This window comes from Aulonocara sp. 'chitande type north' Nkhata Bay, linkage group LG3, assembly GCF_057382095.1.
Source record: "Aulonocara sp. 'chitande type north' Nkhata Bay isolate Kocher_YH1m ecotype deep benthic linkage group LG3, A_spYH_male_GT1.1, whole genome shotgun sequence".
Lineage (NCBI taxonomy): Eukaryota > Metazoa > Chordata > Actinopteri > Cichliformes > Cichlidae > Aulonocara > Aulonocara sp. 'chitande type north' Nkhata Bay.
The window spans coordinates 724715-736521 of record NC_141346.1 but is presented as its reverse complement, the minus strand read 5'-3'; the positions used below and the strand labels follow the sequence as shown (position 1 = coordinate 736521).

Below are 11807 nucleotides of genomic sequence, written 5' to 3'. Positions count from 1 at the left end.
TACCTGCAACATGTTCATTATATGATTTTGTTCATCCCCCCTTCAAATCTGAATGCTCTACTAAGTGGTGTAATGTCTGATGAGTGGTTTTGGAGATTAAGCCTGTAGTGAAAAAAATATATAAATATATATCTTTTTTAAAGTATAATTTGGTGCCTTCTTGTATGTTGACCTACTATATCTACAGTATATAAATGTAGCAGCTAAATTTTCTGTTTTATAAAAATAGAATATTCATGACAATCTCGCTGAATAAATGACTGAATAAAATACAACAGGATATTTGTTTTCCTTTTAATGAAATACAGTTGGGTATATCTTTAAAACTGAGAAGTCGTGTTGTTTTTTTAACATGTTTACTGAAACATCTTTTAATTAAAGCCTCTCAGCTTTCGTTTCAAAGTATCCACATTCACATCCACATCCCTCTTTTTTTTTTTTTTTTTAATTTTATGGAGAGGAAGTACCAGAACCCCCCCGTCCTCTCTTGACCCCCCTGCTTGGATTTCGTAAATCTCAGTGGTGCAATTGGATGCGATAGCAACATGTGGTGCTGCAGGTTGCTCAGAATGTGATGGTATTGTTTCACACTTGACTGGATGCTCGACATGGTCGTTTGATGAACTGTATTATCACAGTAAACAGGAGGGCGCTGCAAACCAAGTTCTCGCTATGGTTGTCCAGAGACAGTGTAACAACAGGTCAAAAAAGCCAGTATTAACGTAGTCCCCACAGAAAATCGAGAAGAACCTGTATGGTTGCCAGGCCTAAACCCACATAAATGTCAATCGGTTAGCGCATTTGGCTATTACCCGAAAGGTTGGTGGTTCAAGCCCACCCAGGGACGCTGTAACTATTCTTGCCAGGCAATGCAGAACGTGGCACCAAAGTCCAGCGCAGCTGCTTCCTCACAATGCAATGGTAGTGTTTCACAATAGTCTGTATGCTGGACGTGGTCGTTTGATGAACCCAGTCAAATGTTTTATCGAGGGTGATATCCTTCTTTGGGGTGTTGGTGGTTCTTCCGCAACTGCAAACTGACTGCCAACTTCATAACCTACAAGTCACATGTTTTAAACAATCAGGGCTACCATATGGAGAGGAAGTACCAGAAAACCTCCACTCAACCCCTCCGTACACTCTCGACCCCCTTGCTTGGGTTTCCTCAGTCTCTGTGGCACAATCGTTTTCCCCAGAACCAAAACACCAGAACACCGCCACCCAGCCCCCGTTCTGTCTCGACACCTGTGGGTCGCCCTTTGTCATTCTCTGAGGCGCAATCGGGTAGCGCGTACGGCTGTTTTAACCGAAAGGATGGTGGTTCGAGCTCACCCAGGGACGCTATCGCTGTTCTTGGCAGGTAATGCAGAACGTGGTGCAAAAGCCCAGCGCAGCTGCTGCCTCACAATGCAATGTTATTGTTTCACAACAGTCCTGAATGCTGGACGTGGTCGTTTACCCCAGAACCAAAAACACCAGAACACCGCCACCCAGCCCCCGTTCTGTCTCGACACCTGTGGGTCGCCCTATGTCCATTCTCTGAGGCGCAATCGGGTAGCGCGTACGGCTGTTTTAACCGAAAGGATGGTGGTTCGAGCTCACCCAGGGACGATATCGCTGTTCTTGGCAGGTAATGCAGAACATGGCGCAAAAGTCCAGCGCAACTGCTGCCTCACAATGCAATGTTATTGTTTCACAACAGTCTGAATGCTTGACGTGGTCGTTTACCCCAGAACCAAAAACACCAGAACACCGCCACCCAGCCCCCGTTCTGTCTCGACACCTGTGGGTCGCCCTTTCTCAGTCTCTGTGGCGCAATCGGTTAGCGCGTTCGGCTGTTAACCGAAAGGTTGGTGGTTCGAGCCCACCCGGGGACGCCATAACTATTCTTGCCAGGCAATGCAGAACGTGGCACCAAAGTCCAGCGCAGCTGCTTCCTCACAATGCAATGGTAGTGTTTCACAATAGTCTGTATGCTGGACGTGGTCGTTTGATGAACCCAGCCAAATGTTTTATCGAGGGTGACATGCTTCTTTGGGGTGGTGGTTGTCCGTCCGCAACTGCATACTGATTGCCAACTTCATGACCTACCAGTTACAGTTTTTAAACAATCAGGGCTACTGTATAGAGAGGAAGTACCAGAAAACTTCCACCCAACCCCTCCGTACACTCTCGACCCCCTGCTTGGGTTTCCTCAGTCTCTGTGGCACAATCGTTTTCCCCAGAACCAAAAACAGCAGAACACCGCCACCCAGCCCCCGTTCTGTCTCGACACCCGTGCTTTGCGCTTTGTCAGTCTCTGTGGCGCAATCGGTTAGCGCGTTCGGCTGTTAACCGAAAGGTTGGTGGTTCGAGCCCACCCAGGGACGCTATAACTATTCTTGCCAGGCAATGCAGAACGTGGCGCAAAAGTCCAGCGCAACTGCTGCCTCACAATGCAATGGTATTGTTTCACAACAGTCTGAATGCTGGACGTGGTCGTTTACCCCAGAACCAAAAACACCAGAACACCACCACCCAGCCCCCGTTCTGTCTCGACACCTGTGGGTCGCCCTTTCTCAGTCTCTGTGGCGCAATCGGTTAGCGTGTTCGGCTGTTAACCGAAAGGTTGGTGGTTCGAGCCCACCCGGGGACGCTATAACTATTCTTGCCAGGTAATGCAGAACGTGGCACCAAAGTCCAGCGCAGCTGCTTCCTCACAATGCAATGGTAGTGTTTCACAACAGTCTGAATGCTTGACGTGGTCGTTTACCCCAGAACCAAAAACACCAGAACACCGCCACCCAGCCCCCGTTCTGTCTCGACACCTGTGGGTCGCCCTTTCTCAGTCTCTGTGGCGCAATCGGTTAGCGTGTTCGGCTCTTAACCGAAAGGTTGGTGGTTCGAGCCCACCCAGGGACGCCATAACTATTCTTGCCAGTCAATGCAGAACGTGGCACCAAAGTCCAGCGCAGCTGCTTCCTCACAATGCAATGGTAGTGTTTCACAATAGTCTGTATGCTGGACGTGGTCGTTTGATGAACCCAGCCAAATGTTTTATCGAGGGTGATATCCTTCTTTGGGGTGTTGGTGGTTCTTCCGCAACTGCAAACTGACTGCCAACTTCATAACCTACAAGTCACATGTTTTAAACAATCAGGGCTACTGTATAGAGAGGAAGTACCAGAAAACCTCCACTCAACCCCTCCGTACACTCTCGACCCCCTTGCTTGGGTTTCCTCAGTCTCTGTGGCACAATTGTTTTCCCCAGAACCAAAAACAGCAGAACACCGCCACCCAGCCCCCGTTCTGTCTCGACACCTGTGGGTCACCCGTTCTCAGTCTCTGTGGCGCAATCGGTTAGCGCGTTCGGCTGTTAACCGAAAGGTTGGTGGTTCGAGCCCACCCGGGGACGCCATAACTATTCTTGCCAGGCAATGCAGAACGTGGCACCAAAGTCCAGCGCAGCTCCTTCCTCACAATGCTAATGGTAGTGTTTCACAATAGTCTGTATGCTGGACCTGGTCGTTTGATGAACCCAGCCAAATGTTTTATCGAGGGTGACATGCTTCTTTGGGGTGGTGGTTGTCCGTCCGCAACTGCATACTGATTGCCAACTTCATGACCTACCAGTTACAGTTTTTAAACAATCAGGGCTACTGTATAGAGAGGAAGTACCAGAAAACTTCCACCCAACCCCTCCGTACACTCTCGAACCCCTGCTTGGGTTTCCTCAGTCTCTGTGGCACAATCGTTTTCCCTAGAACCAAAAACACCAGAACACCGCCACCCAGCCCCCGTTGTGTCTCGACACCCGTGCTTTGCGCTTTGTCAGTCTCTGTGGCGCAATCGGTTAGCGCGTTCGGCTGTTAACCGAAAGGTTGGTGGTTCGAGCCCACCCAGGGACGCTGTAACTATTCTTGCCAGGCAATGCAGAACGTGGCACCAAAGTCCAGCGCAGCTGCTTCCTCACAATGCAATGGTAGTGTTTCACAATAGTCTGTATGCTGGACGTGGTCGTTTGATGAACCCAGCCAAATGTTTTATCGAGGGTGATATCCTTCTTTGGGGTGTTGGTGGTTCTTCCGCAACTGCAAACTGACTGCCAACTTCATAACCTACAAGTCACATGTTTTAAACAATCAGGGCTACTGTATAGAGAGGAAGTACCAGAAAACCTCCACTCAACCCCTCCGTACACTCTCGACCCCCTTGCTTGGGTTTCCTCAGTCTCTGTGGCACAATCGTTTTCCCCAGAACCAAAAACAGCAGAACACCGCCACCCAGCCCCCGTTCTGTCTCGACACCTGTGGGTCGCCCGTTCTCAGTCTCTGTGGCGCAATCGGTTAGCGCGTTCGGCTGTTAACCGAAAGGTTGGTGGTTCGAGCCCACCCGGGGACGCCATAACTATTCTTGCCAGGCAATGCAGAACGTGGCACCAAAGTCCAGCGCAGCTCCTTCCTCACAATGCTAATGGTAGTGTTTCACAATAGTCTGTATGCTGGACGTGGTCGTTTGATGAACCCAGCCAAATGTTTTATCGAGGGTGACATGCTTCTTTGGGGTGGTGGTTGTCCGTCCGCAACTGCATACTGATTGCCAACTTCATGACCTACCAGTTACAGTTTTTAAACAATCAGGGCTACTGTATAGAGAGGAAGTACCAGAAAACTTCCACCCAACCCCTCCATACACTCTCGACCCCCTGCTTGGGTTTCCTCAGTCTCTGTGGCACAATTGTTTTCCCCAGAACCAAAAACAGCAGAACACCGCCACCCAGCCCCCGTTCTGTCTCGACACCCGTGCTTTGCGCTTTGTCAGTCTCTGTGGCGCAATCGGTTAGCGCGTTCGGCTGTTAACCGAAAGGTTGGTGGTTCGAGCCCACCCAGGGACGCTGTAACTATTCTTGCCAGGCAATGCAGAACGTGGCACCAAAGTCCAGCGCAGCTGCTTCCTCACAATGCAATGGTAGTGTTTCGCAATAGTCTGTATGCTGGACGTGGTCCTTTGATGAACCCAGCCAAATGTTTTATCGAGGGTGATATCCTTCTTTGGGGTGTTGGTGGTTCTTCCGCAACTGCAAACTGACTGCCAACTTCATAACCTACAAGTCACATGTTTTAAACAATCAGGGCTACCATATGGAGAGGAAGTACCAGAAAACCTCCACTCAACCCCTCCGTACACTCTCGACCCCCTTGCTTGGGTTTCCTCAGTCTCTGTGGCACAATCGTTTTCCCCAGAACCAAAAACACCAGAACACCGCCACCCAGCCCCCGTTCTGTCTCGACACCTGTGGGTCGCCCTTTGTCATTCTCTGAGGCGCAATCGGGTAGCGCGTACGGCTGTTTTAACCGAAAGGATGGTGGTTCGAGCTCACCCAGGGACGATATCGCTGTTCTTGGCAGGTAATGCAGAACGTGGCGCAAAAGTCCAGCGCAACTGCTGCCTCACAATGCAATGTTATTGTTTCACAACAGTCTGAATGCTGGACGTGGTCGTTTACCCCAGAACCAAAAACACCAGAACACCGCCACCCAGCCCCCGTTCTGTCTCGACACCTGTGGGTCACCCGTTCTCAGTCTCTGTGGCGCAATCGGTTAGCGCGTTCGGCTGTTAACCGAAAAGTTGGTGGTTCGAGCCCACCCGGGGACGCCATAACTATTCTTGCCAGGCAATGCAGAACGTGGCACCAAAGTCCAGCGCAGCTGCTTCCTCACAATGCAATGGTAGTGTTTCACAATAGTCTGTATGCTGGACGTGGTCGTTTGATGAACCCAGCCAAATGTTTTATCGAGGGTGATATCCTTCTTTGGGGTGTTGGTGGTTCTTCCGCAACTGCAAACTGACTGCCAACTTCATAACCTACAAGTCACATGTTTTAAACAATCAGGGCTACCATATGGAGAGGAAGTACCAGAAAACCTCCACTCAACCCCTCCGTACACTCTCGACCCCCTTGCTTGGGTTTCCTCAGTCTCTGTGGCACAATCGTTTTCCCCAGAACCAAAAACACCAGAACACCGCCACCCAGCCCCCGTTCTGTCTCGACACCTGTGGGTCGCCCTATGTCATTCTCTGAGGCGCAATCGGGTAGCGCGTACGGCTGTTTTAACCGAAAGGATGGTGGTTCGAGCTCACCCAGGGACGATATCGCTGTTCTTGGCAGGTAATGCAGAACATGGCGCAAAAGTCCAGCGCAACTGCTGCCTCACAATGCAATGTTATTGTTTCACAACAGTCTGAATGCTTGACGTGGTCGTTTACCCCAGAACCAAAAACACCAGAACACCGCCACCCAGCCCCCGTTCTGTCTCGACACCTGTGGGTCGCCCTTTCTCAGTCTCTGTGGCGCAATCGGTTAGCGCGTTCGGCTGTTAACCGAAAGGTTGGTGGTTCGAGCCCACCCGGGGACGCCATAACTATTCTTGCCAGGCAATGCAGAACGTGGCACCAAAGTCCAGCGCAGCTGCTTCCTCACAATGCAATGGTAGTGTTTCACAATAGTCTGTATGCTGGACGTGGTCGTTTGATGAACCCAGCCAAATGTTTTATCGAGGGTGACATGCTTCTTTGGGGTGGTGGTTGTCCGTCCGCAACTGCATACTGATTGCCAACTTCATGACCTACCAGTTACAGTTTTTAAACAATCAGGGCTACTGTATAGAGAGGAAGTACCAGAAAACTTCCACCCAACCCCTCCGTACACTCTCAACCCCCTGCTTGGGTTTCCTCAGTCTCTGTGGCACAATCGTTTTCCCCAGAACCAAAAACAGCAGAACACCGCCACCCAGCCCCCGTTCTGTCTCGACACCCGTGCTTTGCGCTTTGTCAGTCTCTGTGGCGCAATCGGTTAGCGCGTTCGGCTGTTAACCGAAAGGTTGGTGGTTCGAGCCCACCCAGGGACGCTATAACTATTCTTGCCAGGCAATGCAGAACGTGGCGCAAAAGTCCAGCGCAACTGCTGCCTCACAATGCAATGGTATTGTTTCACAACAGTCTGAATGCTGGACGTGGTCGTTTACCCCAGAACCAAAAACACCAGAACACCGCCACCCAGCCCCCGTTCTGTCTCGACACCTGTGGGTCGCCCTTTCTCAGTCTCTGTGGCGCAATCGGTTAGCGTGTTCGGCTGTTAACCGAAAGGTTGGTGGTTCGAGCCCACCCGGGGACGCTATAACTATTCTTGCCAGGTAATGCAGAACGTGGCACCAAAGTCCAGCGCAGCTGCTTCCTCACAATGCAATGGTAGTGTTTCACAACAGTCTGAATGCTGGACGTGGTCGTTTACCCCAGAACCAAAAACACCAGAACACCGCCACCCAGCCCCCGTTCTGTCTCGACACCTGTGGGTCGCCCTTTCTCAGTCTCTGTGGCGCAATCGGTTAGCGTGTTCGGCTCTTAACCGAAAGGTTGGTGGTTCGAGCCCACCCAGGGACGCCATAACTATTCTTGCCAGTCAATGCAGAACGTGGCACCAAAGTCCAGCGCAGCTGCTTCCTCACAATGCAATGGTAGTGTTTCACAATAGTCTGTATGCTGGACGTGGTCGTTTGATGAACCCAGCCAAATGTTTTATCGAGGGTGATATCCTTCTTTGGGGTGTTGGTGGTTCTTCCGCAACTGCAAACTGACTGCCAACTTCATAACCTACAAGTCACATGTTTTAAACAATCAGGGCTACTGTATAGAGAGGAAGTACCAGAAAACCTCCACTCAACCCCTCCGTACACTCTCGACCCCCTTGCTTGGGTTTCCTCAGTCTCTGTGGCACAATTGTTTTCCCCAGAACCAAAAACAGCAGAACACCGCCACCCAGCCCCCGTTCTGTCTCGACACCTGTGGGTCACCCGTTCTCAGTCTCTGTGGCGCAATCGGTTAGCGCGTTCGGCTGTTAACCGAAAGGTTGGTGGTTCGAGCCCACCCGGGGACGCCATAACTATCTTTGCCAGGCAATGCAGAACGTGGCACCAAAGTCCAGCGCAGCTCCTTCCTCACAATGCTAATGGTAGTGTTTCACAATAGTCTGTATGCTGGACGTGGTCGTTTGATGAACCCAGCCAAATGTTTTATCGAGGGTGACATGCTTCTTTGGGGTGGTGGTTGTCCGTCCGCAACTGCATACTGATTGCCAACTTCATGACCTACCAGTTACAGTTTTTAAACAATCAGGGCTACTGTATAGAGAGGAAGTACCAGAAAACTTCCACCCAACCCCTCCATACACTCTCGACCCCCTGCTTGGGTTTCCTCAGTCTCTGTGGCACAATTGTTTTCCCCAGAACCAAAAACAGCAGAACACCGCCACCCAGCCCCCGTTCTGTCTCAACACCCGTGCTTTGCGCTTTGTCAGTCTCTGTGGCGCAATCGGTTAGCGCGTTCGGCTGTTAACCGAAAGGTTGGTGGTTCGAGCCCACCCAGGGACGCTGTAACTATTCTTGCCAGGCAATGCAGAACGTGGCACCAAAGTCCAGCGCAGCTGCTTCCTCACAATGCAATGGTAGTGTTTCGCAATAGTCTGTATGCTGGACGTGGTCCTTTGATGAACCCAGCCAAATGTTTTATCGAGGGTGATATCCTTCTTTGGGGTGTTGGTGGTTCTTCCGCAACTGCAAACTGACTGCCAACTTCATAACCTACAAGTCACATGTTTTAAACAATCAGGGCTACCATATGGAGAGGAAGTACCAGAAAACCTCCACTCAACCCCTCCGTACACTCTCAACCCCCTTGCTTGGGTTTCCTCAGTCTCTGTGGCACAATCGTTTTCCCCAGAACCAAAAACACCAGAACACCGCCACCCAGCCCCCGTTCTGTCTCGACACCTGTGGGTCACCCGTTCTCAGTCTCTGTGGCGCAATCGGTTAGCGCGTTCGGCTGTTAACCGAAAAGTTGGTGGTTCGAGCCCACCCGGGGACGCCATAACTATTCTTGCCAGGCAATGCAGAACGTGGCACCAAAGTCCAGCGCAGCTGCTTCCTCACAATGCAATGGTAGTGTTTCACAATAGTCTGTATGCTGGACCTGGTCGTTTGATGAACCCAGCCAAATGTTTTATCGAGGGTGACATGCTTCTTTGGGGTGGTGGTTGTCCGTCCGCAACTGCATACTGATTGCCAACTTCATGACCTACCAGTTACAGTTTTTAAACAATCAGGGCTACTGTATAGAGAGGAAGTACCAGAAAACTTCCACCCAACCCCTCCGTACACTCTCGAACCCCTGCTTGGGTTTCCTCAGTCTCTGTGGCACAATCGTTTTCCCTAGAACCAAAAACACCAGAACACCGCCACCCAGCCCCCGTTGTGTCTCGACACCCGTGCTTTGCGCTTTGTCAGTCTCTGTGGCGCAATCGGTTAGCGCGTTCGGCTGTTAACCGAAAGGTTGGTGGTTCGAGCCCACCCAGGGATGCTGTAACTATTCTTGCCAGGCAATGCAGAACGTGGCACCAAAGTCCAGCGCAGCTGCTTCCTCACAATGCAATGGTAGTGTTTCACAATAGTCTGTATGCTGGACGTGGTCGTTTGATGAACCCAGCCAAATGTTTTATCGAGGGTGATATCCTTCTTTGGGGTGTTGGTGGTTCTTCCGCAACTGCAAACTGACTGCCAACTTCATAACCTACAAGTCACATGTTTTAAACAATCAGGGCTACTGTATAGAGAGGAAGTACCAGAAAACCTCCACTCAACCCCTCCGTACACTCTCGACCCCCTTGCTTGGGTTTCCTCAGTCTCTGTGGCACAATCGTTTTCCCCAGAACCAAAAACAGCAGAACACCGCCACCCAGCCCCCGTTCTGTCTCGACACCTGTGGGTCGCCCGTTCTCAGTCTCTGTGGCGCAATCGGTTAGCGCGTTCGGCTGTTAACCGAAAGGTTGGTGGTTCGAGCCCACCCGGGGACGCCATAACTATTCTTGCCAGGCAATGCAGAACGTGGCACCAAAGTCCAGCGCAGCTGCTTCCTCACAATGCAATGGTAGTGTTTCACAATAGTCTGTATGCTGGACGTGGTCGTTTGATGAACCCAGCCAAATGTTTTATCGAGGGTGACATGCTTCTTTGGGGTGGTGGTTGTCCGTCCGCAACTGCATACTGATTGCCAACTTCATGACCTACCAGTTACAGTTTTTAAACAATCAGGGCTACTGTATAGAGAGGAAGTACCAGAAAACTTCCACCCAACCCCTCCGTACACTCTCAACCCCCTGCTTGGGTTTCCTCAGTCTCTGTGGCACAATCGTTTTCCCCAGAACCAAAAACAGCAGAACACCGCCACCCAGCCCCCGTTCTGTCTCGACACCCGTGCTTTGCGCTTTGTCAGTCTCTGTGGCGCAATCGGTTAGCGCGTTCGGCTGTTAACCGAAAGGTTGGTGGTTCGAGCCCACCCAGGGACGCTATAACTATTCTTGCCAGGCAATGCAGAACGTGGCGCAAAAGTCCAGCGCAACTGCTGCCTCACAATGCAATGGTATTGTTTCACAACAGTCTGAATGCTGGACGTGGTCGTTTACCCCAGAACCAAAAACACCAGAACACCGCCACCCAGCCCCCGTTCTGTCTCGACACCTGTGGGTCGCCCTTTCTCAATCTCTGTGGCGCAATCGGTTAGCGTGTTCGGCTGTTAACCGAAAGGTTGGTGGTTCGAGCCCACCCGGGGACGCTATAACTATTCTTGCCAGGTAATGCAGAACGTGGCACCAAAGTCCAGCGCAGCTGCTTCCTCACAATGCAATGGTAGTGTTTCACAACAGTCTGAATGCTGGACGTGGTCGTTTACCCCAGAACCAAAAACACCAGAACACCGCCACCCAGCCCCCGTTCTGTCTCGACACCTGTGGGTCGCCCTTTCTCAGTCTCTGTGGCGCAATCGGTTAGCGCGTTCGGGTGTTAACCGAAAGGTTGGTGGTTCGAGCCCACCCAGGGACGCTGTAACTATTCTTGCCAGGCAATGCAGAACGTGGCACCAAAGTCCAGCGCAGCTGCTTCCTCACAATGCAATGGTAGTGTTTCGCAATAGTCTGTATGCTGGACGTGGTCCTTTGATGAACCCAGCCAAATGTTTTATCGAGGGTGATATCCTTCTTTGGGGTGTTGGTGGTTCTTCCGCAACTGCAAACTGACTGCCAACTTCATAACCTACAAGTCACATGTTTTAAACAATCAGGGCTACCATATGGAGAGGAAGTACCAGAAAACCTCCACTCAACCCCTCCGTACACTCTCAACCCCCTTGCTTGGGTTTCCTCAGTCTCTGTGGCACAATCGTTTTCCCCAGAACCAAAAACACCAGAACACCGCCACCCAGCCCCCGTTCTGTCTCGACACCTGTGGGTCACCCGTTCTCAGTCTCTGTGGCGCAATCGGTTAGCGCGTTCGGCTGTTAACCGAAAAGTTGGTGGTTCGAGCCCACCCGGGGACGCCATAACTATTCTTGCCAGGCAATGCAGAACGTGGCACCAAAGTCCAGCGCAGCTGCTTCCTCACAATGCAATGGTAGTGTTTTCACAATAGTCTGTATGCTGGACCTGGTCGTTTGATGAACCCAGCCAAATGTTTTATCGAGGGTGACATGCTTCTTTGGGGTGGTGGTTGTCCGTCCGCAACTGCATACTGATTGCCAACTTCATGACCTACCAGTTACAGTTTTTAAACAATCAGGGCTACTGTATAGAGAGGAAGTACCAGAAAACTTCCACCCAACCCCTCCGTACACTCTCGAACCCCTGCTTGGGTTTCCTCAGTCTCTGTGGCACAATCGTTTTCCCTAGAACCAAAAACACCAGAACACCGCCACCCAGCCCCCGTTGTGTCTCGACACCCGTGCTT

The 11807-nt window shown here is 51.2% G+C and overlaps 14 non-coding genes across 14 annotated transcripts; all 14 read left to right on the top strand.

The window, feature by feature from the left end:
* The first annotated feature begins 1803 nt into the window (after positions 1–1803).
* Positions 1804–1877, top strand: trnan-guu (transfer RNA asparagine (anticodon GUU)). Its single transcript has one exon. It is a non-coding gene; the product is annotated as a tRNA-Asn (tRNA).
* Positions 1878–2295: 418 nt separating this feature from the next.
* trnan-guu (transfer RNA asparagine (anticodon GUU)) lies at positions 2296–2369 on the top strand. The gene has a single exon. It is a non-coding gene; the product is annotated as a tRNA-Asn (tRNA).
* Positions 2370–2827: 458 nt separating this feature from the next.
* On the top strand, positions 2828–2901 carry trnak-cuu (transfer RNA lysine (anticodon CUU)). The gene has a single exon. It is a non-coding gene; the product is annotated as a tRNA-Lys (tRNA).
* Positions 2902–3320: 419 nt separating this feature from the next.
* Positions 3321–3394, top strand: trnan-guu (transfer RNA asparagine (anticodon GUU)). Its single transcript has one exon. It is a non-coding gene; the product is annotated as a tRNA-Asn (tRNA).
* A 419-nt stretch (positions 3395–3813) lies between these two features.
* Positions 3814–3887, top strand: trnan-guu (transfer RNA asparagine (anticodon GUU)). The gene has a single exon. It is a non-coding gene; the product is annotated as a tRNA-Asn (tRNA).
* A 419-nt stretch (positions 3888–4306) lies between these two features.
* trnan-guu (transfer RNA asparagine (anticodon GUU)) lies at positions 4307–4380 on the top strand. Its single transcript has one exon. It is a non-coding gene; the product is annotated as a tRNA-Asn (tRNA).
* Positions 4381–4799: 419 nt separating this feature from the next.
* Positions 4800–4873, top strand: trnan-guu (transfer RNA asparagine (anticodon GUU)). Its single transcript has one exon. It is a non-coding gene; the product is annotated as a tRNA-Asn (tRNA).
* A 1448-nt stretch (positions 4874–6321) lies between these two features.
* On the top strand, positions 6322–6395 carry trnan-guu (transfer RNA asparagine (anticodon GUU)). Its single transcript has one exon. It is a non-coding gene; the product is annotated as a tRNA-Asn (tRNA).
* Positions 6396–6813: 418 nt separating this feature from the next.
* trnan-guu (transfer RNA asparagine (anticodon GUU)) lies at positions 6814–6887 on the top strand. Its single transcript has one exon. It is a non-coding gene; the product is annotated as a tRNA-Asn (tRNA).
* Positions 6888–7345: 458 nt separating this feature from the next.
* Positions 7346–7419, top strand: trnak-cuu (transfer RNA lysine (anticodon CUU)). The gene has a single exon. It is a non-coding gene; the product is annotated as a tRNA-Lys (tRNA).
* Positions 7420–7838: 419 nt separating this feature from the next.
* trnan-guu (transfer RNA asparagine (anticodon GUU)) lies at positions 7839–7912 on the top strand. The gene has a single exon. It is a non-coding gene; the product is annotated as a tRNA-Asn (tRNA).
* A 419-nt stretch (positions 7913–8331) lies between these two features.
* Positions 8332–8405, top strand: trnan-guu (transfer RNA asparagine (anticodon GUU)). Its single transcript has one exon. It is a non-coding gene; the product is annotated as a tRNA-Asn (tRNA).
* A 1404-nt stretch (positions 8406–9809) lies between these two features.
* Positions 9810–9883, top strand: trnan-guu (transfer RNA asparagine (anticodon GUU)). Its single transcript has one exon. It is a non-coding gene; the product is annotated as a tRNA-Asn (tRNA).
* A 418-nt stretch (positions 9884–10301) lies between these two features.
* trnan-guu (transfer RNA asparagine (anticodon GUU)) lies at positions 10302–10375 on the top strand. Its single transcript has one exon. It is a non-coding gene; the product is annotated as a tRNA-Asn (tRNA).
* The last annotated feature ends 1432 nt before the right edge of the window (positions 10376–11807 follow it).